This window comes from Chiloscyllium plagiosum, unplaced genomic scaffold, assembly GCF_037043375.1.
Source record: "Chiloscyllium plagiosum isolate Xiang-an unplaced genomic scaffold, Cpla_swu_hap1 HiC_scaffold_27, whole genome shotgun sequence".
Lineage (NCBI taxonomy): Eukaryota > Metazoa > Chordata > Chondrichthyes > Orectolobiformes > Hemiscylliidae > Chiloscyllium > Chiloscyllium plagiosum.
The window spans coordinates 13418593-13446046 of NW_028270165.1; the positions used below are offsets into that span (position 1 = coordinate 13418593).

At 45.2% G+C, this 27454-nt stretch overlaps 1 long non-coding RNA gene across 4 annotated transcripts; it reads right to left on the bottom strand.

Annotated features, from left to right (window-relative positions):
* Positions 1-1279: 1279 nt before the first annotated feature.
* Positions 1280-27454, bottom strand: LOC148143166 (uncharacterized). Of its 4 annotated transcripts, none has more exons than XR_015751125.1 (4): positions 27216-27454; positions 26315-26442; positions 15053-15257; positions 1280-1895 (listed from the first exon to the last, which is right to left on the bottom strand). It is a non-coding gene; the product is annotated as an uncharacterized LOC148143166 (long non-coding RNA). The 4 variants fall into 4 exon arrangements; XR_015751123.1 differs by having other exon boundaries at positions 26161-26442; XR_015751124.1 differs by lacking the exons at positions 26315-26442; positions 27216-27454 and adding an exon at positions 17102-17233.

A 27454-nucleotide genomic window follows, 5' to 3' on the forward strand; every position in this document is an offset into this window, starting at 1 on the left:
TCTGAGAGACCATGTGTATGTAAGAGAGCGTGTGAGTGTATAATGTAGTGGAGTGACCCAAGGTCCCTGTTGAGACCATCCTCATGGGTTCTGAACTTGGCTATCAGCCTCTGCTTGGCCACTAAAAACAATTGAGCAGTTATACAACATGCATTGGAGCATACTGGGTGGAACTTATCTTTTGCTTTGCAGAAGGTGGGAGGCTCTGGATGAGAGCAAACACATGCTGGAAGACCTTCAGCTCAGAGTTGGAGCTGGAAGCCAGGCTGCATACACATCAGGGGAAAACTTAACCAGTTTTTTATTCCGGGTAATGGTCATTCATCTCCAGACAGAGCCTTCTCATTGGGTCAGTGGACAGGATCAGGTGGGTATGAGTGTGAATCACGCAGGTAAAGAGGATCTGAGAGAGGGCTGCAGGGGGGAGGAGCTAACTGGCTGGGTGGTGGGAGGAAGAACAAAGTTTGGGGGGGGGGGGGAGGAGGTGGTGGTGGTAAGGGACAATAGTGACAGAGATCGTCTCTGTTCTCTGCAGTTGGCAGCAGGATTCAGGAACCAATGTGCTCAGGGCTAGAGAAGTGGGAAAGGGAGGCTGCAGGGGGTGTGGTCCAACAATGTCAGGAGACGACAGCCAGTCAGAAACTACAAAGACAAAGCAGAACCCCAAAGCTATGGGCAGCACAGTGACTCTGTGGCTAGTGCTGCTGCCTCACATTGCCAGGGACCTGGGTTTGATTCCAGCCTCTGAGGACTGTCTGTGTGGACTTTGTGCATGGTTTACCTCTGGGTGCTGCGGTTTCTACCCACAGTCCAACAATCTGCAGTTTAGGGTAATAAGCCAGGGGAAGCTGCAGAGCTATATGGTAGGTGAGTTGGTCTGGTGGGAAGCTGTTTGGAAGTTTGGTGTGAATTAAATGGGCCAAATAGCCTGCAGGGATTATATGATTCTGCTGCCATGACCACATGTATATTGAGAAGTGACTGCTGTAGTCCTGGGAAAGGTGGGATTTGTGGTGTCGCTGCCCGCTGTCCATTCTCTCCCTGTCCCCCCAACCCCTGTCCATTTTCTCTCTCTCGACCCCCAGCCATTCTCTTTCCCTTTTTCCCCCCAGCACCTGTTATTTCTTGTGCCTCAAGACTTCTTTGATTGCTGTATCAAGACTTTCTCAGAAAAGAGAGAGAATGGATGTTGATGAGTCTATATGAGAGATGGGGGTGTATGAGAAATGGCTGATCTTTAAAATGAAGAATAGCTAAAATTATATATTCAGAAACATCATTAAAGCATCTTCAATTTTATTAAAAAGCTGCAGACACCTTTCTGAACCTGCATTGAAATATGCGCAGTTAGGCCACAGTTGAATACAGGCTGTAATGGGTGAATGGCATATTCCTAGTCTTGTGATATAGGTTCCAACTATGTAGAACAAGAGTCACAGAGTCAGCAAAGGACTGCTTATGCTCTTCGGTGTCAGCAAAAATCTGCGCATTCTCCTAGATTTCCGCACAAACGGTTTGTGACCTTCTTTTGATGGTCCAATAGAGAGCCCTGGAGAATCGGAAAGAGACTGGACCTCCTGCCATTCAGAGCTCCCCATTCTCTGAATGCGGAAGTTGGACAATGAGCTTTGGAAGCTGCTAATCTCTCCCTGAATGATGGTTGAGCTTCACCCCAGACTGCAACTTCATTCCTCTGTCCAACATCTGTGAGGTACAGCACTCTCTTTTCCGTTTCTGGTTTTGCATTCTGGGCTTCAATTGTTGACTTACAGCAAGTGAAAGGAAAGGGAGTGAATCCAGGGAGGGGACGGACTACGGAAATGTTGGTCCAGATCTGTTCTCAGTTGGCAAACACATGGCAATTGCATTACCACAATGTGGTAATATAGCCTTTACTGTGGAATAAAAAGCAGAAAGGAGTTGCATTGTTAAAAGTGACACATTGGGATGTGAAGGAAGTGAGGACTGCAGATGCTAGAGGTTAAGAGTCAAAGTGTGGCGCTGGAAAAGCACAGCAGGTCAGACAGTATCCGAGGAACAGGAGAGTCAACATTTCCAACATGAGCCCTTCATCAGGAATGATGTGTGGATGTACAAAGGGCCTTCTACAGGCCGCCAACTTACGGAACGTTTCAGAGAACACCTCTGGGACACCCGGACCAACCAACCCAACCACCCTGTGACTCAACACTTCAACTCCCCCTCCCACTCCACCAGGGACATGCAGGTCCTTGGACTCCTCCATCGCCAAACCATTGCAACACGACAGCTGGAGGAAGAGCGCCTCATCTTCCACCTAGGAACCCTCCAACCACAAGGGATGAATTCAGATTTCTCCAGTTTCCTCATTTCCCCTCCCTCCACCTTGTCTCAGTCCCAACCCTCGAACTCCGCACCACCTTCCTAACCTGCAATCTTCTTCCTGACCTCTCCACCCCCACCCCCACTCCGGCCTATCACCCTCACCTTAACCTCCTTCCACCTATCGCATTTCCAATGCCCCTCCTCCAAGTCCCTCCTCCCTACCTTTTATCTTAGCCTGCTTGGCACACTCTCCTCATTCCTGAAGAAGGGCTCATGCCCGAAACAGCGATACTCCTGTTCCTAGGATGCTACCTGACCTGCTGCGCTTTTCCAGCAACACATTTGCAGCTCAGCGTCCTTCTACACTAGTCAATGCCAATTGTCAGACAGGTGAAACAAGCAATCAGCAAGGCAAGTGATATATTAGCAAGAGGAATTGAGTTCAGAAGTGAGGATGTCTTCCTGCAGTTGTGAAGGGTCATTGAATATATTCAAGGCTGAATTCATCTGATTTTTGAACAAAGTGGATGGTGATGGGGAAATTTAAAAAAATGTTTTTAAGACCAGTACAGAATAGTTACAAAGTAATACAGCACAGAAACAGACCCTTCAGTCCAACTAGTCCATGCTGACTATATTCACAAACTAAACTAGTCCCATCTAGTTTGACCTATATCCCTCCAAACCTTTCCTATTAATGTACTTATCCAAATGTCTTAAATGTTGACAGTTCCTGCATCCACCATTTCCTCAGGACATTGAAAGTGATTCCACACTTAAACCAAAAGAAAAAGGTGCTCTTCATGTCTTTTTTTTTTAATCTTTCTCCTCTCACCTTAAAAATGTACTCCCTAATCTTGAAACCCCCACCCGAAGGAAACAGCATCTGCCATGCACATCAATATCCCTTCTTGACTTTATAAACTAAGGTCACCTCTCAACCTCTTGTGCTGCAGTGAAAAGTGTCCCAGCATATCCACCTCGATGTAGGTATATTCATATCCAGTTATGATCTGTTCAATGCTGGTGCAGGCCCGAAAGACCAAATGGCCTACTCCTGCTCCCAATTCTCACCCTCATGAGTCTAAGGACAGCAAGAGACCATAAAACATTGGAGCACAAAATTAGGCTATTCAGCCCATCAGGTATCTTCATACCATTCAATCGTGGCGGATAAGTTTCTCAATCCCATTCTCCCGCTTTCTCCCCGTAACTCTCGATCCCCTTGATACTCAAGAGCCTATCTATCTCAGTCTTAAATATCCTCAGCGACCTGGCCTGCACAGCCTTCTGTGGCAATGAATTCAATAGATTCGCCACTCTCTGGTTGAAAGGTTCCTCCTTATCTCGGTTCTAAAAGGTCTTCCCTTTACTCAAAGGCTGTGGCCTCGGTTTCTAGCCTCTTCTGTCAGTGGAAACATCTTCCCAACATCCACTCTGCCCAGGCCGTTCAGTGTTCGGTATGTTTCAATTAGATCTCCCCTGTGTGGGGGCCTGTGTTATGGACTAAACCAGACCATGCAAAACATTCTTAAGCAGGCAGCCCCACACTATAACTTTGCAATTTGTTTCAGTAAGTGTACAGTAAAAATTACCTGGAGCAAGTTAGCTTGGTTGATTACTAGATTTTAAAACAGACAACAATTATTCACAAAATTACACAATTAAAACACAAAGATCAGAATAAAGAACCCCTACAGAACTCAGCCTATCCAACTAGACTTAATTATGCTGTTCGAATATATACAACAGTCCCAATAAGCAAACTCAATTTGAAAACCAGTATAAATAGAACACATACTTACAGATTGAAGTTGAGAGGCAGAAAAGAGAGACAGAGTTTCCACACAGCTCCCTGAACTTCCAACCAGTTCGAGAGCTGACTACGTCCCTTTTTTTATACAGGTCACTTCTAAAATGACCACGTTGGCCTGAAATCTCATCAGTTTACATAAACAAAAGGCCTCTTAAAATCCTTTTCATCTCTGTACCAAACCAGACTGCTCGGAGATTGACCCAGTTTATTACCCCTCTGGGAAAAAAAGTCAAAGACACAGTCTCCTTGAGCCAAGGAACATCTTTTAGGAAAAAAAGGTACTAGCTTTGTGACACCTGTTAATCAGTAAGAACCAGACACTTCAGGATGAGGTACAGCAGGGATTAGGTTCAACAAAGTGAGAATGGAGGGAGTGAGAGAGGATATGGGGCCTCTGGAAGGTAGGATAAAATGGCTGAAGGAGCTGCACAAGATGGCTTCTGCATTGCTACGTGATGAGCTGCTGCTTGTGTCTATAGCTGTATAAACAACTAACTACTAAAACCACTAGAATGCAGAAGTAGACCAATGAGAAAGTACTAACCACACTCTGCAAGCTGCAAGTCCTTTGTATCTCAAGATAAAGATGACCTAACCTTTATGACTTAACTCGTTGACCAATTATCATAAGAGTCATAGAGATGTACAGCATGGAAACAGACCCTTCAGTCCAACCCGTCCAGATATCTCAACACAATAGAGTCCCACCTACCAGCACCCAGCCCATATCCCTCCAAACCCTTCCTATTCATCCAAATGCCTTTTAAATGTTACAATTATATCAGCCTCCACCGCATTCTCTGGCAGTTCATTTCATACACGTACCACCCTCTGTGTGAAAAAGTTGCCCCTTAGGTCTCTTTTATATCTTTCCCCTCTCACCCTAAACATATGCCCTCTAGTTCTGGACTCCCCGACCCCAGGGAAAAGACTTAGTCTATTTACCCTATCCATGCCCCTCATAATTTTGTAAACCTCTGTAAGGTCACCCCTCAATCTCTGACGCTGCAGGGAAAACAGCCCCAACCTGTTCAGCCTCTCCCATAGCTCAAATCCTCCAACTTTGGCAACATGCTTGTAAATCTTTTCTGAACCCTTTCAAGTTTCACAACATCTTCCCGATAGGAAGGAGACCAGAATTGCACGCAATATACCAACAATGGCCTAACCAATGTCCTATACAGCCGCAACATGACCTTGGAGTTTGGAACCTGAAACAGCCTGGAAAGAGGAATTCACGGCATGAAGTTGCTATACAGTCACTCACTTGTAGCTGAAGCTTTGGCCATGGAGAAACCTGAGGAATCCTGCCCCATGAAGAAACCATGGAAGTGTGGCAACTGCGGGAAAGGCTGTTCCTCTGCACAGAGTGCAGGAAGGCCTATACAAGTTATTCATTCTGCTGAGGCACCAGTGGGTCCATGCCAGGGAGAGGCCTTCAGCTGCCCAGAGTGCAGTAAGAGCTTTACCCATGCCTGTGCCCTGCCGACCCACAGCAATATGGTTGACTCAACACTGCCCCAGCCGGGCAAATGTGTGGGGAGAAACTGACTTGGATGCAGTGTATGGGATGAAATTGCTGGGTGAGGCAATACCTCCTCCGGGTTACGGCTGTACCAAGGATGCAATTACAAAGGGACAACTCGGTGGTGACCAATAGGAAAGAAAGTGGAGTGGGGAGTGTGTGAGCTTTGACCTTGAGCTATCTTTTATGTGTCTTTTTGTTGAGGAGATCTGAAGCTGTAACAAAGTTGGGTCGCATTGAAGGTGACCTGAACTTATCGCCGGGCTCAGACTCTCATTGAAAGCTTTGAACTCCAAGAGGTTTTGTTTTAAAGCTGATCCTTTCTTTCAGCCTCCTGCACTGAATTTCCAATGTCATGTATCAGCAGGAGCAGTGAATGAGTATCTAGTTTTGTTTGAAATTGTAAGTTTTTCAGGAGTGCAGAGTGCTTCGCTTCATCAGCATTGTAATGTTTCCTGGCAGCACCAGGAGGTGTGGGCTGTGTTCACTAGAATTGTGGTGGAGGTGCCGGTATTGGACTGCGGTGGGTAAAGTTAAAAATCACACAACACCAGGTTACAGTCCAACAGGTTTATTTGGAAGCACTAGCTTTTGGAGCGCTGCTCCTTCATCGGGGAGTTGTGGTGCATGATCATAAGACTGAGATTTTATAGAAAAAAAATCAGTGTCATGCAACTGATAGGATATATTGAACAACCCTAGGTTGCTATTCAGTCTTTCCTCTTTTAGAACGGGTTGCAGGTTTCAGTTCATTAATATGTAAATCCCAGAACACAGAGTCACAGAGATGTACAGCATGAAAACAGACCCTTCGGTCCAACTTGTCCATGCCAACCAGATATCCTAACCCAATCTGGTCCCACTTGCCAGCACCTGGCCCATATCCCACCAAACCCTTCCTATTCATATACCCATCCAAATGCCTCTTAAATGCCCTACCAATGTCCTGTACAGCCACAACATGACCCCCCAACTCCTGTACTGAATACTCTGACCAATAAAAGAAAGCATACCAAACACCCTCTTCACTATCCTATCTACCTGCAACTCCACTTTCAAGGAGCTATGAACCTGCACTCCGAGGTCTCTTTGTTTAACAACACTCCCTAGGACCTTACCATTAAGTGTTTAAATCAGAGTGGCACTGGAAAAGCACAGCAGGTCAGGTAGCATCCGAGGAACAGGTAAATCAACATTTCGGGCAAAAGCCCTTCATCAGGAATAGAGCTTTATTCCTGACGAAGGGCTTTTGTCTGAAACATCAATTTTCCTGCACCTCGGATGCAGCCTGACTTGCTGTGCTTTTCCAGCACCACTCTGATCGAAACTCTGGTTTCCAGCATCTGCAGTCCTCATTTTGCCTCATTGATCCTTACCATGAAGTGAAAAAATCCTGCTAAGATTTGCTTTCCCAAAATGCAGCACCTCACTTTTATCTGAATTAAACTACATCTGCCACTTCTCAGCCCATTGGCCCATGTGGTCAAGATCCTGTTGTAATCTGAGGTAACTCTCTTCGCTGTTCACTACCCCTCCAACTTTGGTGTCATCTGCAAACTTACTAACTGTTCCTCTTATGCTTACATCCAAAATCATTTAGGTAAATGACAAAAAGTAGAGGACCCAGCACTGATCCTTGTGACACTCCACTGGTCACAGGCCTTCAGCCTGAAAAACAATCCTCCACCACCACCCTCCGTCGTCTACCTTTGGAGCCAGTTCTGTATCCAAATGGCTAGTTCTACCTGTATTCCGTGAGATCTAACCTTGCTAATCAGTCTCCCATGGGCAACCTTGTCGAACGCCTTACTGAAGTCCATATACATCACATCTACCACTCTTCCCTCATCAATCCTCTTTGTTACTTCCTCAAAAAACTCAATCTGACTATCCCTAATCAGTCGATGCCTTTCCAAATACATGTACATACTGTCCCTCAGGATTCCCTCCAACAACTTCGGCTCACTGGTCTCTAGTTTGCTGGCTTGTCCTTACCACCCTTCTTAAACAGTGGCAACACGTTACCCAACCTCCAGTCTTCCAGCACCTCACCTGTTGACGATCAATGATACAAATATCTCAGCAAGAGGCCCAACAATCACTTCTCTAGCTTCTCACAGAGTTCTAGGGTACACCTGATCAGGTCCTGGGAATTTATCCACTTTTAGGTGGTTTCAAGACATGCAGCATTTTCTCCTCTAATATGGACATTTTGCAAGATGTCACTATCTATTTCCCTACAATCTATATCTTCCATATCCTTTTCCACAGTAAATACTGATGCAAAATACTAATTTAGTATCTCCCCCATTTTCTGCGGCTCCACACAAAGACCGCCATGCTGATCTTTGAGGGGCCCTATTCTCTCCCTAGTTACCCTTTTGTCCTTAATATATATATGTAAAAACTCTTTGGATTCTCCTTAATTTTACTTGCCAAAGCTATCTCATGTCCACTTTTTGCCCTCCTGATTTCCCTCTTAAGTATACTTCTACTTCTTTTATACTCTAAGGATTCACTATACATAACATATGCTTCCTTTTTCTTAACCAAACCCTCAATTTCTTTCGTCATCCAGCATTCCTTATACCTACCAGCCTTTCCTTTTACCCTAACAGGAATATACTCTCTCTGGATTCTCATTATCTCATTTCTGAAGGCTTCCCATTTTCCAGCCGTCCCTTTACCTGCGAACATCTGTCCCCAATCAGCTTTCAAAAGTTCTTGCCGAATACCGTCACAATTGGCCTTTCTCCAATTTACAATCTGGTCAATCCTTTTCCATCATTATTTTAAATCTAATAGAATTATGGTCGCTGGCTCCAAAGTGCTCCCCCACTGACACCCCAGTCACCTGCCATGCCTTATTTCCCAAGAGTAAGTTAAGGTTTGCACCTTCTCTAGTTGGTACATCCGCATACCGAATCAGAAAATTGTCTTGTACACACTTGACAAATTCCTCTCCATCTAAACATTTAACACTATGGCAGTCCCAGTCTATGTTTGGAAAGTTAAAATCCCCTATCATTACCACCCTATTTTTCTTCCAGATAGCAGAAATCTCCTTACAAGTTTGTTTCTCAATTTCCCTCTGACTATTAGGGGGTCTATGATACAATCCCAATAAGGTTATCATCCCTTTCTTATTTCTCAGTTCCACCCAAATAACTTCCCTAGATGTATTTCCGGTAATATCCTCCCTCAGCACAGCTGTAATGCTATCCCTTATCAAAAATGCCACCCCACCCCCTCCTCTCTTGCCTCCCTTTCTATTCTTCCTGTAGCACTTGTACCCTGGAACATGAAGCTGCTGGTCCTGCCCATCCCTGAGCCACGTTTCTGTAATTGCTATGATATTCCAGTCCCATGTTCCTAACCATGCCCTGAGTTCATCTGCGTTCCCTGTTAGGCCCCTTGAATTGAAATAAATGCAGTTTAACTTATTAGTCCTACCTTGTCCCTGCCTGCCCTGACTGTTTGACTCGCTTCTCTTTTAAGTCACGTTCTCGAGATGACTTAAGGTTTTATTTTAAAAAAAAGGGTGGCATCTCAGCTCAAACAATGCATGAAAAGTGTGATGTTCGAGTCTGTCAGTATCCCAATCTTGAATCAGACTGGTTCTTTTTCCAAAATAGGAATTTATAAAATGTTACATGGATTGACTGCCTGCAAATTGTGTGCTAGTTGAGCCAAATTGAATGAATCTGCAAATATAACTCTGCCAATACAAAGTAATCTCATAGAGTTAAGTGTGTGTGTCCATGCATGCATGAGAGAGTCTGATTGTGTGCATGTGGGTTTGTGTGGAGAGTGCATGTAAGCATGTGCGCATGCTTGGTAAAGTGTGTGTGGTGGAGTGTTGGGGTGTGTGTGTGTGTGTGTGTGTGTGTGTGTGTGTGTGTGTGTGTGTGTGTGTGTGTGTGTGTGTGTGTGTGTGTGTGTGTGTGTGTGCTATGAATAAAAGCGAGGGATTGTGTTTTGCTAAAACAAGGGCAGGCAGGACTTGTACAGTTAATGGTAGGGTTTTGGGTCATGTTGTAAAACAGAGAGACATGGGGGAGTAGGAGTTCAGGTACACAATTCTTTGAAAGTTGCATCACTGGTAGGTAGGGTGGTTAAGAAGGCATTTAGCACAAATGCCTTCATTGTTCATGCTGTTGAGTTTCTGAGTTGAGACATCATGTTGAGGTTATACAGAATGTTGGTGAGGTCATTTTAGAGTACTGAGTACAGTTCTGGTGACCCTGTAATAGGAAGAACTCTATTAGAGGGGGTTTGGTAAAGATTTACCAGAACGTCACCAGGACTGGAGGGTTTGAGTTATAAGGAGAGGGTGGAGCACAGGAGGTTGAGGGGTGACCTCATTGAGATTTATAAAATCTGAGGAGTGGAGGTAAGGATTATAGCAAAGGGCTGTTCCTTAGCATCGGGGTGCTCAAAACGGTGGGGTGGGGGCTCATATTGTTCTAATGAGAGAGGGAGAGAGATTTAAAAGGAACCTGAAGGGCAACGTTTTGACTGAGTGTTGTTTGCATGTGGAATGAACTTGCTGAGGATGTGGTAGATGCAGGTACAGCTACAACATTTAAACAACATTTAGATGGGTACATGAAGAGAAAGGTTGAGGGGGATATGGGCAAATGCAGGCAAATGGGACTAGTTTAATTTGGGAATCCTGGTCGGTATGAAGGGGTTGGACCGTGCTGTATACCTCTATGAACCAGAAGTGATCTTATTCAAACCAGTAGAATTCTGAAAGGGGCTTGACAGGATAGATGCAGATAAAATTCTCCTTTGTTGGGGGCATCATAGAATCCTGACAACGTGGAAGCAGGTCATTCGGCCCATCTATTCCATTCTGGCCCTCTATATTGCATCCCACCCATACCTACCCCCTTACTCCGTATTTCCCATGGCTAATCCATCCTAACTTGCACATCCCTGGCAATACGACTCAGCTGGAGAGGTTCTCACACAATGTCGAAGGCATTGAAACCCATCATTCAGGGAACCCCTAGCTTTTGTCACGACACTACAGATTTCTTACAGAAACTCAGCACCCATGGACCAGTACTCTCATAATGTCGGCATCACGGCAACAGCCTCATTACTCAATGCCAATCTCTGACCACCGTCCTACAACTCATCCACTTTATCCTCGATCACAACATCTTCACCTTTGACAACCAGTTCTTCAGACACATGGAACAGCCATGGGACCAAATTTGCACCCCAATATGCCAACATTTTTACGCACAGGTTCGAACAAGACGACTTCTCTACGCAGGACCTCCAACCAACACTATACACCAGGTACATTGACGACACTTTCTTCTTCTGGACGCATGGAGAGGAGTCACGGAAAAAGCTATACAGTGATATCAACATGTTCCATCCCACCATCAAACTCATTTTGGACTATTCTCTACTATCTGTCTCATTCTTGGACACCTGCATCTCCATCAAGGATGGGCAGCAACACAGCACCACACACACCTCAAACCCACACATAACCTCACGATGCAACACTTCTCCAGCTTCCACCCAAAACAGCCATCCCCTTATGGACAAGCCCTACGCATACACAGGATCTGTTCATATGAGGAGGAACGTGACGGGCACTTAGAAGTATTCAGGGATGCTCAACTCATTGACCGCCGGTTCCAACATGCCATGGTGAACCATGGGAAATGCAGGGTTATAGTTTCATAGTAATAGAAGCAAGAGTAGGCCATTTGGCTCGCCCAGTCCGCTCCGCCATTTATTAAGATCATGGCTGATTTATCCATCATCTCAGCTCCTCCTCCCTGCATTGTACCAACTACCCTTAAGTCCCTGACCATGCAAAACCCATCCAACCGTGTCTTCAATATACTTAATGAAGCTGCCTCTACTGCTTCCACAGGCAAAGAATTCCATAGATTCATGACTCTCTGGGAATAGTGGTTCCTCTTAATGTCTGTCCTAAATCTACTCCCCCTAATCTTGAGACCTGGTCTCATCCACCAGCAGAAATGTGTGGATAGGGTAGGGCTGCATTCCACAGTGCAATGAATTCCCATCTCCCACCAAAATCCCGGGTGTACTCAGTTGCAGTCTCACAATTGAAAGATTTTACTGTAACTTCTTCTGCTCCCACTAAGGGCAAAAAAGTCCATTCTTCATAACCACATTTCTGCTTTCACCGAAGACGATTAGAATCATATAGCATGGAAACAGACCCTTCCGTCCAACCCGTCCGTACCGACCAGATATCCTAATTAATCTCGTCTCATTTGCTAGCATTTAGGCCACATCCCTCTAAACCCTTCCTATTCATGTACTCAGCCAGATGCCTTTTAAAATGTTGTAATTGTACCAGCCTCCTCCACTTCCTCTGTTAGTTTGTTCCATACATACACCACCCTCTGCATGAAAAAAATGCCTCTCAGGTCCCTTTCCTCACCCACCTTAAACCTATGCCACTCTTGTTCTGGACTCCCCTACCCTGGGAACAAACCCTATTCACCCTATCCATGCCCCTTAGAAACTTCTAAGGTCACCTCAGCCTTGAATACTCCAGGGAAAACATTGCTGGCCTACTCAGCCTCTCCCTGTAGCTCAAACTCACCAACTCTGGCAACAGCCTTGTAACTCTTTTCAAAACCCTTTCAAAGTTTCACAACATCTTTCCTATAGTAGAGAGACCAGAACTGTATACAGTATTCCAGATCTCCTGTACTGCCTCAACATAACCTCCCAACTCCTATACTCAATCCAATGACCAATAAAGGAAAGCATACCAAACACTTTCTTCACTACCATCCCTACTTGTGACTCCACTTTCAAGGAAAGGAACCTACACTCCCTGTCTCTTGGTTCAGGAACACTCCCCAGGACCTGACCATTTAGTGTATAAGTCCTGTCCCAATTTGCCTTTCCAAAATGCAACACCTCACATTTCTCTAAATTAAACTCCATCTACCATTCCTCGGCCCATTGGCCTATCTGATAAATTATAATTCATAATGAACTCTCTTTCCTCTCTTATTCCTGAGAAGCTGAAAATCTCCATCCCACACACTCTCCCTCCATTTTTACTTTGCTGAACCTCATCCTGAAGGGTCTGGATCATTCCGATGAACAGGTCCACACTCAGGGGGATCTAACTGAAACATACAGAATACTGAACAGCCTGGCCAAAGTGGACATTGGGAAGATGTTTCCCCTGTTAGGAGAGACTAGGACTCGATGGCACAGCCTTCGAGTAAAGGGAAAACCTTTCAGAATAGAGGCAAGGAGAAACTTCATCAGCCAGAGAGCAGTGAATCTATGGAATTCATTGCCACAGAAGGCTGTGGAGGACAAGTCACTGAGAAAATTTAAGACGGAGACAGATCGGTTCTTGAGTATCAAGGGGATTGAGCGTTACAGGGAGAAAGTGGAAGAATGGGTTTGACAAAACTCATCAGCCATGATAAAATGATGGAGCAGAGCTGATGGGCAGAATAGCATTATTTCTGCTCCTATGTCTTGTGGTCTGTTGATGTCCTGGACACAGTGTCAGAATTGGGAGCAGGAGTAGGCCATTTGGTCTTTCGAGCTTGGACCAGCATTGAACATATCATAACTGGATATGAATCTACTTCCATTTCGGTGGATAGGCTGAGACGTTTTCACTGGAAGTAAGTGAGGGCTGCAGATGCTGGAGATCAGAGTCCAGAGTGCGGTGCTAGAAAGTTACAGGTCAGGCAGCATCTGAAAAGCAGGAAAATCGACGGTTCAGGCATATGTCCTTCATCAGAGCTTATGCCCAAAACGTAGATTTTCCTGCTGCTCGGATGTTGCCTGACCAGCTGTATTTTTCCAGCACCACACTCGTTTTCACTGGACCACAGGAGATTGAGAAGTGACCTTATAGAGGTTTACAAAATCATGAAGGGGATAGATGAGATGAAAGGCAGGGGCCCTTTCCCTGGGTGGGGGTTTCAAGATTAGAGAGCAATTTTGAAGGAGAGAGGACAAAGGTTTAAAAAGTCATGAGGGGCATGATTTTTTTTTTAAACAGAGTGGTTTGTGTGGAATGAATGTCCAGAGGAAGTGGTGGATGCAGGTACAGTTACAATGTTTAAAAGGCATTTGGATAAGTACATGAATAGGAAAGGTTCTGAGGGATATGGGCCAATCTAGGTGAGACTAGTTTAGTTTCAGTACATAGTCAGCATGGAGTAGTTGGACTGAAGGGTCTGTTTCTGTGTTGTATGACTAACTGTTCTGTACTGATCTTAAAACCATTTTCTGCTTTCCCCCCATAAACATCCACTTCTTTGTTGTTCAAAGATCAAGTGAACCTAGCCTTGAATACATTCAATGAGCCACTAACTGCAGGAAGACATCCCCAATTCTGAACTCAGTTCCTCTTGCTAATGTACCACTTGCTTTGCTCATTGCTTGCTGCACCTGTCTGACAACTGGCGTTCGCTTGACACTGAACCCCCTTTGTACATCCATACATCATTCCTGATGAAGGGCTCATGCCCAAAACGTGGATTGTCCTACTCCTCGGATTCTGCCTAACCTGCTGTGCTTTTCCAGCACCACACTTTTCAACTCTGATCTCCAGTATCTGCAGACCTCATCTTCTCCACATCCCAATATATCACCATTTAAACAATGCACCTCCTTTCTGTTTTTTTTTCACAGCAAAGGCAATAACTTCAAATTGCGGTACTGTATTTGCCATGTGTTTGCCAAATGTGGTCTTCTCGACATCGGGGAGACCAAACGTAAACTTGGGGAATGGTCCACAGCTGAAGCCGCAGAGTCCGAATGGACCTCCCAGTCACCACCCATTTTAATTCCCCTTCCCGACATCATCACTTTAGGCCTCCTGCATTTCCACAACGAACCAAACTGTAAATTAAAGGAACACCTCATCTTCCACCTGGGCAGCCAACAGCCCGGAGGCCTCAACACCGCGTTTTCCAATTTCAAATAACCTCCCTTTCCATCACCGACTCCCTTCCCAGTCCTTCCCATTCCACTCTTCCTTACCACCAACCAGATTCCTTCCACCCACTTATCAACCAGGTTGTACCCTCTACCTCTCTCCAGCTATCTCCACTTCACCACCCTGTCCCCAGCACACCCTTGTTCTGCATCCTCCCCTACACCCATCCCCAGTCTGGAACAAGGGTTACACCCGAAACGTCAACTTCTCCACCTCCTGATGCTACCTGGCTTGCTGCATTCTTCCAGCCTCCTGCCGGTCTATTTTGCCAATTGAGACACAGACCTGGACCAACATTTCCCGAGTCTGCCCCCTCCCTGGATTTGTTCCCTCTCCTTTCAGTTGCTGGATCTCAACAATTAAACCCCAGAATGAAAAATAAATAGAAAAAGGGGTGAGACAAGAGTGTTGTACTCACAGATGTTAGACAGAGGAAGGAAGGTGCAGTCTGGGCTGAAGCTCAATCTTCATTCTGAGAGAGTGGAGCAGCAGCAGCTTCAGAAGGTCATGGTCCAGCTTCTGCTTTCAGACAGTAGGGGAGCTCTAATTGGCAAGAGGACAAGTCACCTTCAGGTTCTCCAGTGTTCCTTATCGGTCCATCAAAAGAAGATCTTGCGCCTTTTCTGCCGACAGCAAGGAACATGCCAAATATTTTGGTGACACCACTGAACACGCGCCCTGCAATATGCTCTTGTGGTGATACTAGTGTTACTGACAGATATTAAGTGTCCAAATACCAAGAGGAGAAAAAAGGGTAGAGCCACAATTTTTCTTTCCCACATGGCTTGACATTTTATTGTTTTGGCATTTTGTCTGGCTGCTCAATCTCTGTGTTTTCCCCAGTGTAGCGGTAAAGTTCAGAACTAGAGGGCATAGGTTTAGGTTGAGAGCGGAAAGATATAAAAGGTACCTAAGGGGCAACGTTTCCATGCAGAGTGTGGTGCGTGTATGGAAGGAGCTGCCGGAGGAAGTTGTAGAGGCTGGTTCAATTACAACATTTAAAAAGGTATCTGGATGGGTATATGAATAGGAAGAGTTTAGAGGGATATGAGCCAAGTGCTGGCAAATGGGACTAGATTAATTTAGGATATCTCGGAGAAAGTGAGGACTGCAGATGCTGGAGATCAGAGTTGAGAGTGTTGGAAAAGCACAGCAGGTCAGGCAGCATCAGAGGAGCAGGAGAATTGACATTTTGGGCATAAGCCCTTCAACAGGAATCTTTTCTGAGGATGTAGAATCTGGGTTGCAGTTCTGGGAAAAGTGAGGCTCTGAGCTTGGGCAGGACTGACTGCAGGTAAAGTAGATGGCTGATAGTGTGCAGTGGAGGATCCAAAAAGAGAATCGTTGGTGAAGGTTTTGGATTTGTAGTGTGTACTGGGGTATCCTGTTCAGGTCCAAATTGGGTTGGTCTGAAGTCCATGTGGGATCAGATGGTTCCATAGCTAAGCAATGAGAAAGGAGATATGGCTGTGGTAGTCAAATTGTTTGAGGACATGGCTGAAGAAATTCTGGGCAGAGGAGAGGACTTGGGGGGGGGGGGGGGGGGGGTTACAGTGAGAGAGGGACTCTCAGATCTTTATAGACAGAGGAGTAGAACCTCTTCCAGGGAGGCATCCATGGAAGAGACTTCGCAGTAATGTTGAAATCAACTAGGAGAAAGTGAGGACTGCAGATGCTGGAGATCAGAGGAGAGAGAGTGTAGTGCTGTAAAAGCACAGCAGGTCAGGCAGCACCTGAGGAGCAGGAGAATTGACGTTTCGGGCATAAGCACTTCATTATGATGAAGGGCTTATGCCCGAAACATCGATTCTCCTGCTCCTTGGATGCTGCCTGAGCTGCTGTGTTTATCCAGCACTATACTGTCAACACTAATTTTGGATATCTGGTCAGCATGGACAGGTTGGACCAAAGGGTCTGTACAACTCTATGAGAAGCATACCTTGACAAATTACAAACTAGTGTATGTCCTTGTTAACAAGGCTTAGTACACCACATGCTTTACTAACCATTCTCAACAGGATCCTACCCCTTCAATGACTGAGGAACATATACATGCTGGGGAATTGCACAGGTAATAGCAAGGAGTAAACAGCGCAGGGATTTTGAAAAAGAGAGGATAAACAGCACAAGGATTAAAAGAGTGAGGGTAAAAATCACAAGCCCCAGTAAAAGCAGATGGAACGAGAGTGTCGGGACGGGACGGGACGGACATTCCTTCCCCTCCCACAAACAGTGAGGGTAAACAGCACAAGCCCCAGTAAAAGCTGATGGAAAGTGAGTGTAAAATGTCACTATGACGGACAGGCCCCACATTCCTTCCCCTCCGTGCCCCCACAACCTGCCTCACCTTTCACCTCCCGGGCCCAGTACCTTCCAGGTGGCCCCACGACCAGTAGAACTCCACCACCCAGGCGGCCGACGAGTTCCCAAGCAGGCCCTTAACCCCATCCGCCTCCAGAATGCTCACCGGCTCCTGCCTGCTGTACAGCCGGCCGGTGTGGCCGTGACACAGCAGCTGCGCCAGGAAGGCGGCGGTGCCCAGTGACGGGTGTCTGCCCCGGGCCGCACGGCGCCATTTTCCTAACGGCCGCCCTCCCGCCGCTTCCCCGCTCGAGCGACTTCTCCTCCCAACCGCCTTCGCCCCCGCGTGACGTCTGCACGGGGGGATGGGCGGGGCCGGGGGAGCCTCACCGTCACCAAGCAACAGCCACCTCGCGCTACAACTGCTCATTCACAAAAACAAACTCTCCTGTCTCGCTCTGCAGCTGCAGGGGCGACACTGCCACGTTTCCAGGAGCCCTGTCTACATTGGGAAAGCTCACGGCTCAATTTAGACAGATAGAACATAGAACATAGAACATAGAAGAATACAGCGCAGTACAGGCCCTTGGGCCCTCGATGTTGCGCCGATCCAAGCCCACCTAAACTACACTAACCCACTATCCTCCATATACCTATCCAATGCCCTCTTAAACGCCCATAAAGAGGGAGAGTCCACCACTGTTACTGGCAGGGCATTCCATGAACTAACGACTCGCTGAGTGAAGAACCTACCCCTAACATCAGTCCTATATCTACCCCCCCTTAATTTAAAGCTATGCCCCCTTGTAATACCCGACTCAATACGCGGGAAAAGGTTCATACTGTCGACCCTATCTAACCCCCTAATCATCTTGTACACCTCAATCAAGTCACCCCTAAACCTTCTTTTCTCTAGTGAAAACAGCCCCAAGTGCCTCAGTCTTTCCTCATACGATTTTCCTTCCATACCAGGCAACATCCTGGTAAACCTCCTCTGCACCCGTTCCAATGCCTCCACATCCTTCCTATAGTATGGCGACCAAAACTGCACACAATATTCCAGATGCGGCCGTACCAGAGTCTTATACAACTGCATCATGACCTCAGGACTCCGGAACTCAATTCCTCTACCAATAAAAGCCAGTACGCCATATGCCTTCCTCACCGCACTATTTACCTGGGTGGCAACTTTCAGAGATCTGTGTACATGGACACCAAGATCCCTCTGCTCATCCACACTACCAAGTATCCGACCATTAGCCCAGTACCCCATCTTTTTGTTATTCTTCCCAAAGTGAATCACCTCACACTTAGCTACATTGAATTCCATCTGCCACCTTTCTGCCCAGCTCTGCAGCTTCTCTATATCCTGCTGTAACCTGCCACATGCTTCCTCACTGTCAACAACTCCTCCGACTTTCGTGTCATCCGCAAACTTGCTCACCCAACCTTCTAACCCCTCTTCCAGGTCATTTATAAAAATGACAAACAGCAATGGTCCCAAAACAGATCCTTGCGGAACACCGCTAGTGACGGCACTCCATGAAGAAACTTTGCCATCAACTACTACCCTCTGTCTTCTTCCATCCAGCCAATTCCTAATCCAAACCTCCAACTCACCCTCAATGCCATATCTCCGTATTTTCTGCAGTAGCCTACCATGGGGAACCTTATCGAACGCCTTACTAAAATCCATATATACCACATCTACCGCTTTCCCCTCATCAACCTCCTTCGTCACCTTTTCAAAGAATTCAATAAGGTTTGTGAGGCACGACTTGCCCTTCACAAAACCATGCTGACTATCCTTGATCACATTATTCCTATCTAGATGTGCATAAATCCTATCCCTTACAATTCTCTCTAAGACTTTGCCCACAACAGAAGTGAGACTCACCGGCCTATAGTTACTAGGGCTATCCCTACTCCCCTTTTTGAACAAGGGAACCACATTTGCTATCCTCCAGTCTTCTGGGACTACTCCTGTAGACAAAGAGGACATAAAAATCAAGGCCAATGGCTCTGCAATCTCCTCCCTTGCTTCCCAGAGAATCCTAGGATAAATGCCATCAGGCCCATTTTTTTTTTTTTTTTTTTTTTTTTTTTTTTCTAATTCCAGTTACAAAGATGCAGAACATATGCTAAGCTGACGTCACACCAGTATCCCTTTTTCCCATCTTTCCTGGGAAGACAGGCTCATGTTACAGGGTGTTATCGAAGTGTCTTCACTTCAGCATTCTGAAAACTAGGAACACAACCTCCATGACACTTTCTCTTAGCCTTCCCCTCTCTGTCTATACCCCAAACGCATCGCATGTGGTGATATTTAAAGTGATTCGCCCGCCATCTCTCTCTGGCAGTGATGTTCACACCCATAGCACTCCCTTGTCAGGGCACGATGGAGAGATGGAGCTGGAAATGAATGGGAGCTACCCATCCCGTCACTTCCAGTATGGGCTGCAAGTTTCCCCACGCTGGGCAGTGATTTATCACAATGTTACTGAGCAATGCACTGGGGCGATGTACACAGCTTTACACGCTGGGAGGGTAACTGCTCCTGGTTACAGATCTATGCAGTGGGGTGGTGTACACAGTCCTAAATGCTGAGAGGGTAACTGCTCCTGGCTTTTAGATTAATTCATGGGTGATATTCCGACATCTAACGGAACGGCGTCATATCTAAAGGGGGCAATCTGCATTTTAAAGGGACGTGAACATTTTCAAGGGCTATTTCTGCAAATAAAGAGATTTAATGGACAAGAGCTCGTGGGTCCACAGTTAAAATGCTTTAAACAACCGTTTTTTATTTCACTGCCTTCCCAGGATACAGAATTGCTCTCATCTGAAATTGTTTGCCCAGAAAAAAAATCCAGCAGGAATATGATTGTGGAGCTATCACTAAGAATGTCTAATTTGGGTCACCCAACGTTATTAATGGAAGAACATTATCTCTTCAAGGTTCGATTTGCCCATCAAAATTCCTTGAATTTAAGGTGTTCCATTGTTGTTTCAATTATGATCCATTAAAAAGCAATATCCAGTCTCATCTGAGTGCAGAACCAACTCAACTGGCTGAACAACCGAAACAACTATTCTGTATGAACTTTAGATGTGACATCCTCTCCCTCTCTCTCTCTGTTGACCCAATGGGATTAACCAGGGCTGGAAGTACCACTCTCAGAATACGATTGTTGATCTACAGTTTGCTTCTGCTGCTGAACATAAGGATTTAAAAGCTGCTAGCCTGATCCCGCACAATGCACAAAAACAGACTGTTCACCCATGTCTGCGCAGAGGATAATTTTCACTTGGAATGGATCACAAAATAACAACTGTTACCACGCAAACTGCAGGCAGTCAATCCATGTAATATTTTATAAATTCCTACTTTGGAAATAGGACCAGTCTGATTCAAGATTGGGATACTGATAGACTCGAACCTCACACCTTTAAAGCATTGTCTGAACTGAGATGTCACCTATTTTTTATAAAACCTTAAGTCATCTCGAGAATGTGATTTAAAAGATTTATATTAATGAACCAAAACCTGCAACCCATTCTAAAAGATGAAAGAGGTAACAGCAATCTAGGCTTGTTCAATATATCCTATCAGTTGCATGACACTGTGATCTTTTGCTATAAAATCTCTGTCTTATTACCCTGCTCCACAGCTACCCGATGAAGGAGCAGCACTCCAAAAGCGAGTGCTTCCAAATAAACCTGTTGGACTATAACCTGGTGTTGTGAGATATTTAACTCTATCCACCCCACTCCAATACCAGCCCCTCCATATCGTATCTCATGAATACAGCCCACACCTCCCGGTGCTGCTATTATACTTTACAATGCCAATGAAATGACTTACTCTGCACGTCTGAAAAATTCCCAATTTCTCAAGATACTAGCTTCTCATTCACTGCTCCATTTGATATGCGACATTGGAAACTTAGTGCAGCAGGCTGAAAGAAATGAGCAGCTTTAAAAATTAAAACTCTTGGAGCTCAAAGCTTTCAATGAGAATCTGAGCCCGGCAGTAAGTTCGGGTAACCTTTATTGTGACCCAGCTTTGTTACAGCTTCAGAAGCCCCCTGGCAAAAAAACATAGAAAAATGAACTGCTTTTTAAACAGTTCAAAGCACACACACTCTCCACCCATCCCACCTCACCTTCTTTACTGTTTGTCACCACCAAGCTGTCCCTTTGTAACTGGATCCTTGGTACAGCGTAACTCGAAGGAAGTATTGCCTCACTCAGCAAAAAAAAATTGTCAATTCAGGGTGCAATGCAGCTTCTTGATGAACAACCAGATACGAAATGGTTAACGTCCCCAGGAAGGTGGGAGCAAAATGGAACATCAAGACATTAACACCAACACACTTCAGTCAAACATCTCTGCTCCCAGTAAGGGCAAAACATCCTGAAACTCCAGTCTTCACCATCAGATTTCTGCTTTCATAGAAGACGATTAAAGTCATACAGCACGGAAACAGACCCTTCGGTCCAACTTGTCTGTGCCAAACAGGTATCCTAAATTAATCTAGTCCAATTTGCCTGCATGTGGTCCATATCCCTCTAAATCCTTTCTATTCATGTACGCAATCAGAAGAATTTTAAAATTCCCCTCTCACCTCAAACATATGTCCCTCTAGTTTTGGACTCCCCTACCCTGGGGTAAAGACTTGGGTATTCACCCTAGCCATGCCGCGTATGAATGTCAACATGGTCACCCCTCAGCCTCCGATGCTCCAGGGAAAATATCCCCAGTGTATTCAGGCTCTCCCTGTAGTTTAAACCCTCCAACTCTGGCAACAGCCTTGTCAATATTTTCTCACCCCTTTCAAAGTTACACAATATCTTTCCAATAACAGGGAGACCAGAAACAAATGCAGTCTTCCAAACATGGCCTGTACAGCTGCAACGTGACCTCCCAACTCCTATACTCAATGCTCTGACCAATAAAGGAAAGCATACCAAATGCTTTCTTCACTATCCTGTCTACAGCGACTCCACCTTCAACGAACTATGAACCTGCACTCCAAGGTCTCTTTGTTCTACAACACCCCTCTGAAGTGTGTCAGTCCTGCCTGCATTGCTTGACCAAAATGCAAACCACGCATTTTCATCTGCCACTCCTTGGCTTTTCAGCCCATCCAATCAATTCTAATTTATAGTGAACTCTTTTTTCCTCTCTCATTCCCTAGAATTTGAAAATCTCCATCCCACATAATCTCCCTCCATTCTCAGTTTGCTCAACCTAATCCCTGCTGTACCACAACCTGCAGGGTCTGGTTCATGCTGGTTAACAGGCCCACACTTGGGGGGAGGGGGGTTCTAATTGAAACATAAACAATACTGAATCCTGAACGGCCTGAATAGAGTGGACATTGGGAAGATGTTTCCATTGGTTGGAGAGACTAGAACCAGTGGGTACAGCCTTCAAGTGGTATGGTGGTGAGTGGTGAATCTATGGAATTCACTACCACAGAAGGCTGTGGAGGCCTGTCATTGTGGATATTTAGGACTGAGATGGAGACTTTGAATATTCAGGGGATAGAGGGTTACGGGGACAAAGTGAGAGAATGGGGTTGAGAAACCCATCAGCCATTATTAAATGGCGGAGCAGACCCGATGGGCTGAATGGCCTAATTTCTGCTCCTACGTCCTATGGTCTCTTGCTGTCCTGGACACAGTGTGAGAACTGGAATCAGGAGTAAGCTATTTGGTCTTTCAAGCCTGCACCAGCATTCAACAGATCATAACTGGATATGAATCTGCCAACATCTACGTGGATAGGCTGGGACATTTTCACTGGAGCATAGGAGGCTAAGAGGTGACCTTACCGAAGTTTATAAAATCATGAGGGACATAGATGAGGTGACCGCCGTGTATCCTTTCCCTCGGGTGGGGGTTTCAAGATTAGGCAGCAAATTTGAAGGGGTGAGGAGAAAGACTTTAAAAAGGCATGATGGGTAACTTTTTTTGGCATACAGTGGTTTGTGTGTGTAATGAATGTCCAGAAGAAGTGGTGGGTGCAGGTACAGTAATAACATTGAAAAGACATTTGAATAAATACATGAATAGGAAAGGTTGGGAGGGGCATGGGCCAAACGCAGGCAGGTGGGACTAGTTTCGTTTGTGAATATAGTCAGCACGGACTAGTTGGACTGAAGGGTCTGTTTCTGTGCTGTATGACTCTAAATGTAACTCTGTAAAATCATTTTCTTGCGTTCACTTATTTGATGTTCAAAAATCAGATGAATGCAGCCTTGGATATATTCAACGACCACCTAACTGGAGGAAAGCATCTGCACTTTACAACAGAATTCCTCTTGGCAAAATACCAATTGCCATGCTGATTGCTTGCTGCGCCTGTCTGACAACTGGCATTGACTGGTGTCGAAGGACGCCGAGGCCCCTTTGTACATCCATACAGCATTCATGATGAAGGGGTCGGGTCCGAAACATCGACTCCCCTGCTCCTTGGATGCTGCCTGACCTACTGTGTTTTCCCAGTGCCACATTTTGACTCGAATCTCCGGCATCTGCAGTTCTCCTTTTCTCCACAACCCAATACATTAACGTTTAAACAATACACCTCCTTTCTGCTTTTTTTCACAACAAAGGCTATAACTTCACATTACGGTATCCATTTGCAAATTGTGGTATTCTCTACATCGGGGAGACAGAGCATAAACTTGGGAATGGTTCACCGAGCATTGCAGCCGGGTCCGCAGAGGCTGACCAGACCTCCCCGTCACCACCCATTTTAATTCCCCTTCCCACTCCATTTCTGACATGAACATCTTTGGCCTCCTCCATTGCCACAACAAACTAAACCACAACTTGGAGGAACAACACCCCATCTTCCACCTGGGCAGCCTACAGCCCAGAGGACTCAACACAGAGTTCCCCAATTTCAAATAACTTCACTTCCCATCCCCCGATTACTTTCTCAGCCTCGACCCCTCCTTTGCACTCCTCTCTGCCACCAACCAGATTCCTTCCTCCCATTGACCAATCAGGTCGCACCCTCCACCTGTCTTCACCTATCCCCACTTCACCATCGTGTCCCAAGCACCCCTTTTCTCTGTATCACTCCCTGTACCCAATTCCAGTCCTGAACAAAGGTTACACCAAGATATCGACTCCTCCACCTCCTGATGTTGCCTGGCTTGCTGTGGTCTTGCAGCCTGCTGCCTGTCTATTTTGCCCATTACGACACAGACCTGGACCAACGTTTCCAGAGTCTGTCCCCTCCCGGATTCACTCCCTTTCCTTTCAGTTGTTGCAAGTCAACAATTGAACCCCAGAACGAAAAAGAAATGGAAAAGCGGGTGCAAAAAGAGAGTACCGCACTCACAGATATTGGACAGAGGAAAGAATTTGCAGTCTGGTTAAAGCTCAATCTTCATGCAGAGAGAGAGAGAGGAAGAACAGCAGCTTCAGCACCTCATGGTCCAATTTCCGCATTCAGTCAATGGGATGGCTCTGATTGGCAGGAAGACCAGTCTCTTTCTGGTCCTCCTGGGCGTCCTATTGGTCCATCAAGAGAAGATCGCGCGCCGTTTTTTCCAGACAGCGATGACAATGCCCAGTGTTTTGCTGACACTGGCAGGCATGCGTAATACGTTTTTTGGAGATGGTGTTATTTATACATTTAAATGTCCAAGTGCCAAAAGGGAAAAAAAGGGTACAGCCACAATTGTTTTATTGCTTTTGCATTTTGTCTCGCTGCTCAACTTTTGTACATCTTTTCGCCTTGTTGAGAGAGAGAGAGAGAGAGAGAGAGAGAGAGAGAGAGAGAGAGAGAGAGAGAGAGAGAAAGACAGACAGACAGACAGACAGAGTCCCCCAGTGAGCTGACTGTGGGAAGGAGCTTTAACCAGTTACACAGACTGAAGAACTATTACACTATTCGCAGGAGGGAGTGACTGTACACGTTTCCTGAGTGTGATCACAGTTTCACTTGTTCATCAGAAACAGAGAGCCAAAAGGACACCAGAACTGCGGAGAAGTCGTGGGAATGTGGGGACTGGGGGAAGGGATACCATTCCCTGTCAGCACTGGAGATTCATCAGCTCAGTCGCATTGGGAAGAGGCAGTTCTTCAAAAACATTACTACAACATTATTTCCCATTGACAAAAATACATTCACGCTGCCTGATTACCTTGAACTTATACAAGTGCCTTGTCATAACATCTTTAATTATACCTTTCGACATTTTCCCTATGACATATGTTAAGGTAAATGGTCTGCAGTTTCCCATTCTCTGTCTCCCTCCTCGAAGAAAAAAGAGTTTACCAATTTAAAGAAACCTTCCCTGAAACTAATGGCGTTTGGAAAATTAAAACCAATGTTTTAACTATTTCACTGGTTAGTGTTTCTTTAAGAGTCTTGGATGAAATCCTTCAGGTACCCGGAACTTGTCAACTTATAGTTCCAACAGTTTAGTCAGTTTCCCTGGTAATTGTAATTTTCTTCAGTTCCTCCCTCCTTTTCAATTCCTGATTTACAGCTAGTTCCAGGGTGTTACTTGTATCCTCTCTAGTGAAGACAGATTCAAGCTCTTTTCAATTCATCTACCATCTCTTTATACTCCGTTATTGAATCTCCAGACTCATTTTCTATAGAACCAACACTTATTTTGTTAACTTTTTTTAAAGAAAGCTGAAGAAACTTTCCAACCTGTTTGTATATTTTTGGCTAACTTTCGAACCCTAATTGCTGTGCTACTGCCTGCATTATTTCAGCTGTTTTGCCCGAGCTGTCAACTCGAGCATCAACCTGTCTGCTTCTTCTATTGAACTGACCTTGATTAAGTGTTGCAAAACACACAAGGACAAGTCTTTCCTCTCCAGAACGTCTTGGTACTTAACATGATAAAATTCACTTTGAAATATTGTTCATTCAAACTTTACCAAGCACATCCTACAGATTCAAAATTCAACAATGAGATGCAGTTTTGTTACAATCATTCAGTTTGAAGAGAAAAACTATTAATTTTGAAGAGAAGTTTGAAAACCCAGTCATTAACTGGAAGAACAACTTTTTTTTTGTTTAAAAATGTGAAAACCTAATCAACAGGAGTAACTTTGCAGAATAGTATGTATGGCATTAAATTGTAAATCTAGTTTTCTTTCCTTCCCTGCCATAGTTCCCACAAATCTTTATATGAATCTTGATAGTTCATTCACTTACTGGGAATAGTCCAAGACATGCAATACCTTTCTAGGATTCACTTGAATTCTTCTCAGGATTCCAAGTATATCTGGTAATTTTATGAGGATGCCTCCATTAGCTTTTGGCGAAGTGAACTTTTAGATTTCGTTTGAGACTTCAAGGTTTAGATTGATCAGTTTGAATGTCGGTTGGAAATACCTCTGGTTCCTCATGGCTGTCCGTACTTTTAATCTCACAGCACCTAGTGCGTGAATGACTAAGCTGCTGCTGAACACAAACTGCTTTCTGTCAGCAATGCAAACTGCACGGTGGGTTGTTCTCACCATCTGGAAAAATGAAGGGGCAATCTCAGTCAGGATAGCACAACAACACTTCTTCCTCAGGAGGCTTATGCAATTCAGTGTGTCAATAATGACCCTCACTAACTTTTACAGATGCACTATAGAAAGTGTTCTATCTGGATGTGTAACAACCTAGTCCGGCTATTGCTTTGTCCAGAATGATAAGATACCCAGAAGGTTTTATGCGCATCGCAGACCATCATGGAAGTCAACCTACCATCCATGGTCTCCACCTACACTTCTCTTTGCCGCAGAAATGCTGCCAACCCCCTAATGCTCTCTCACAACTTCAGAAGATACAGAATCTGGAAACACATGCACCAACAGATTCAGAAAGAGCTTCTTCCCTGCCATTGTTAGACTGATGAATGGACTCTCTTTGTACAAATGGAATGATCTGCAGAGAAAGTGGTGGAGGCTTGCACAATTACAATATTTAAAAGGCATCTGGATGGGTGGGTGAATGAATTAAGAAAGGTTCACAGGGATTTGGGCCAAGTGTTGGTAAATGGGACTAGATTTATCCAGATTAACTGGTCAGCATGAACGAGTTAGACTGAGGGGTCTGTTCCCACGCTGGACATCTCTATGACTCTGTCCAATGCTCACTTACCGTCCCCTTCAATAACAGCATAATTGGAAGTATATGACATAGCTACAACACATAATTACAACAATTAATTATAATCGAATGTGAGAAAACCACGAAGAGCACGTTGAATGTTTAACAACTCAATAACACTAGACAAATCTCTGACCCTTTTCACGTTCCAGTTCTGATAAATGCCATGAGGATCAGAAAGCCTTAAGAGAGGGCGAATCTGAAACCTCTTCGCTTGCATTCACACTATCCGCCGCCAGTTGGTACAAGTGTACAGTGCCTTCCCTCTTCTCTCTCCCTCCCAGAATGAGGAATAGAAAGGGGGAGATATTGCTTTGCTCCCAGATATTGCCCAGAGTTGGGGAGGTCTCAGTCTGAAACTGATCGCACTACTTC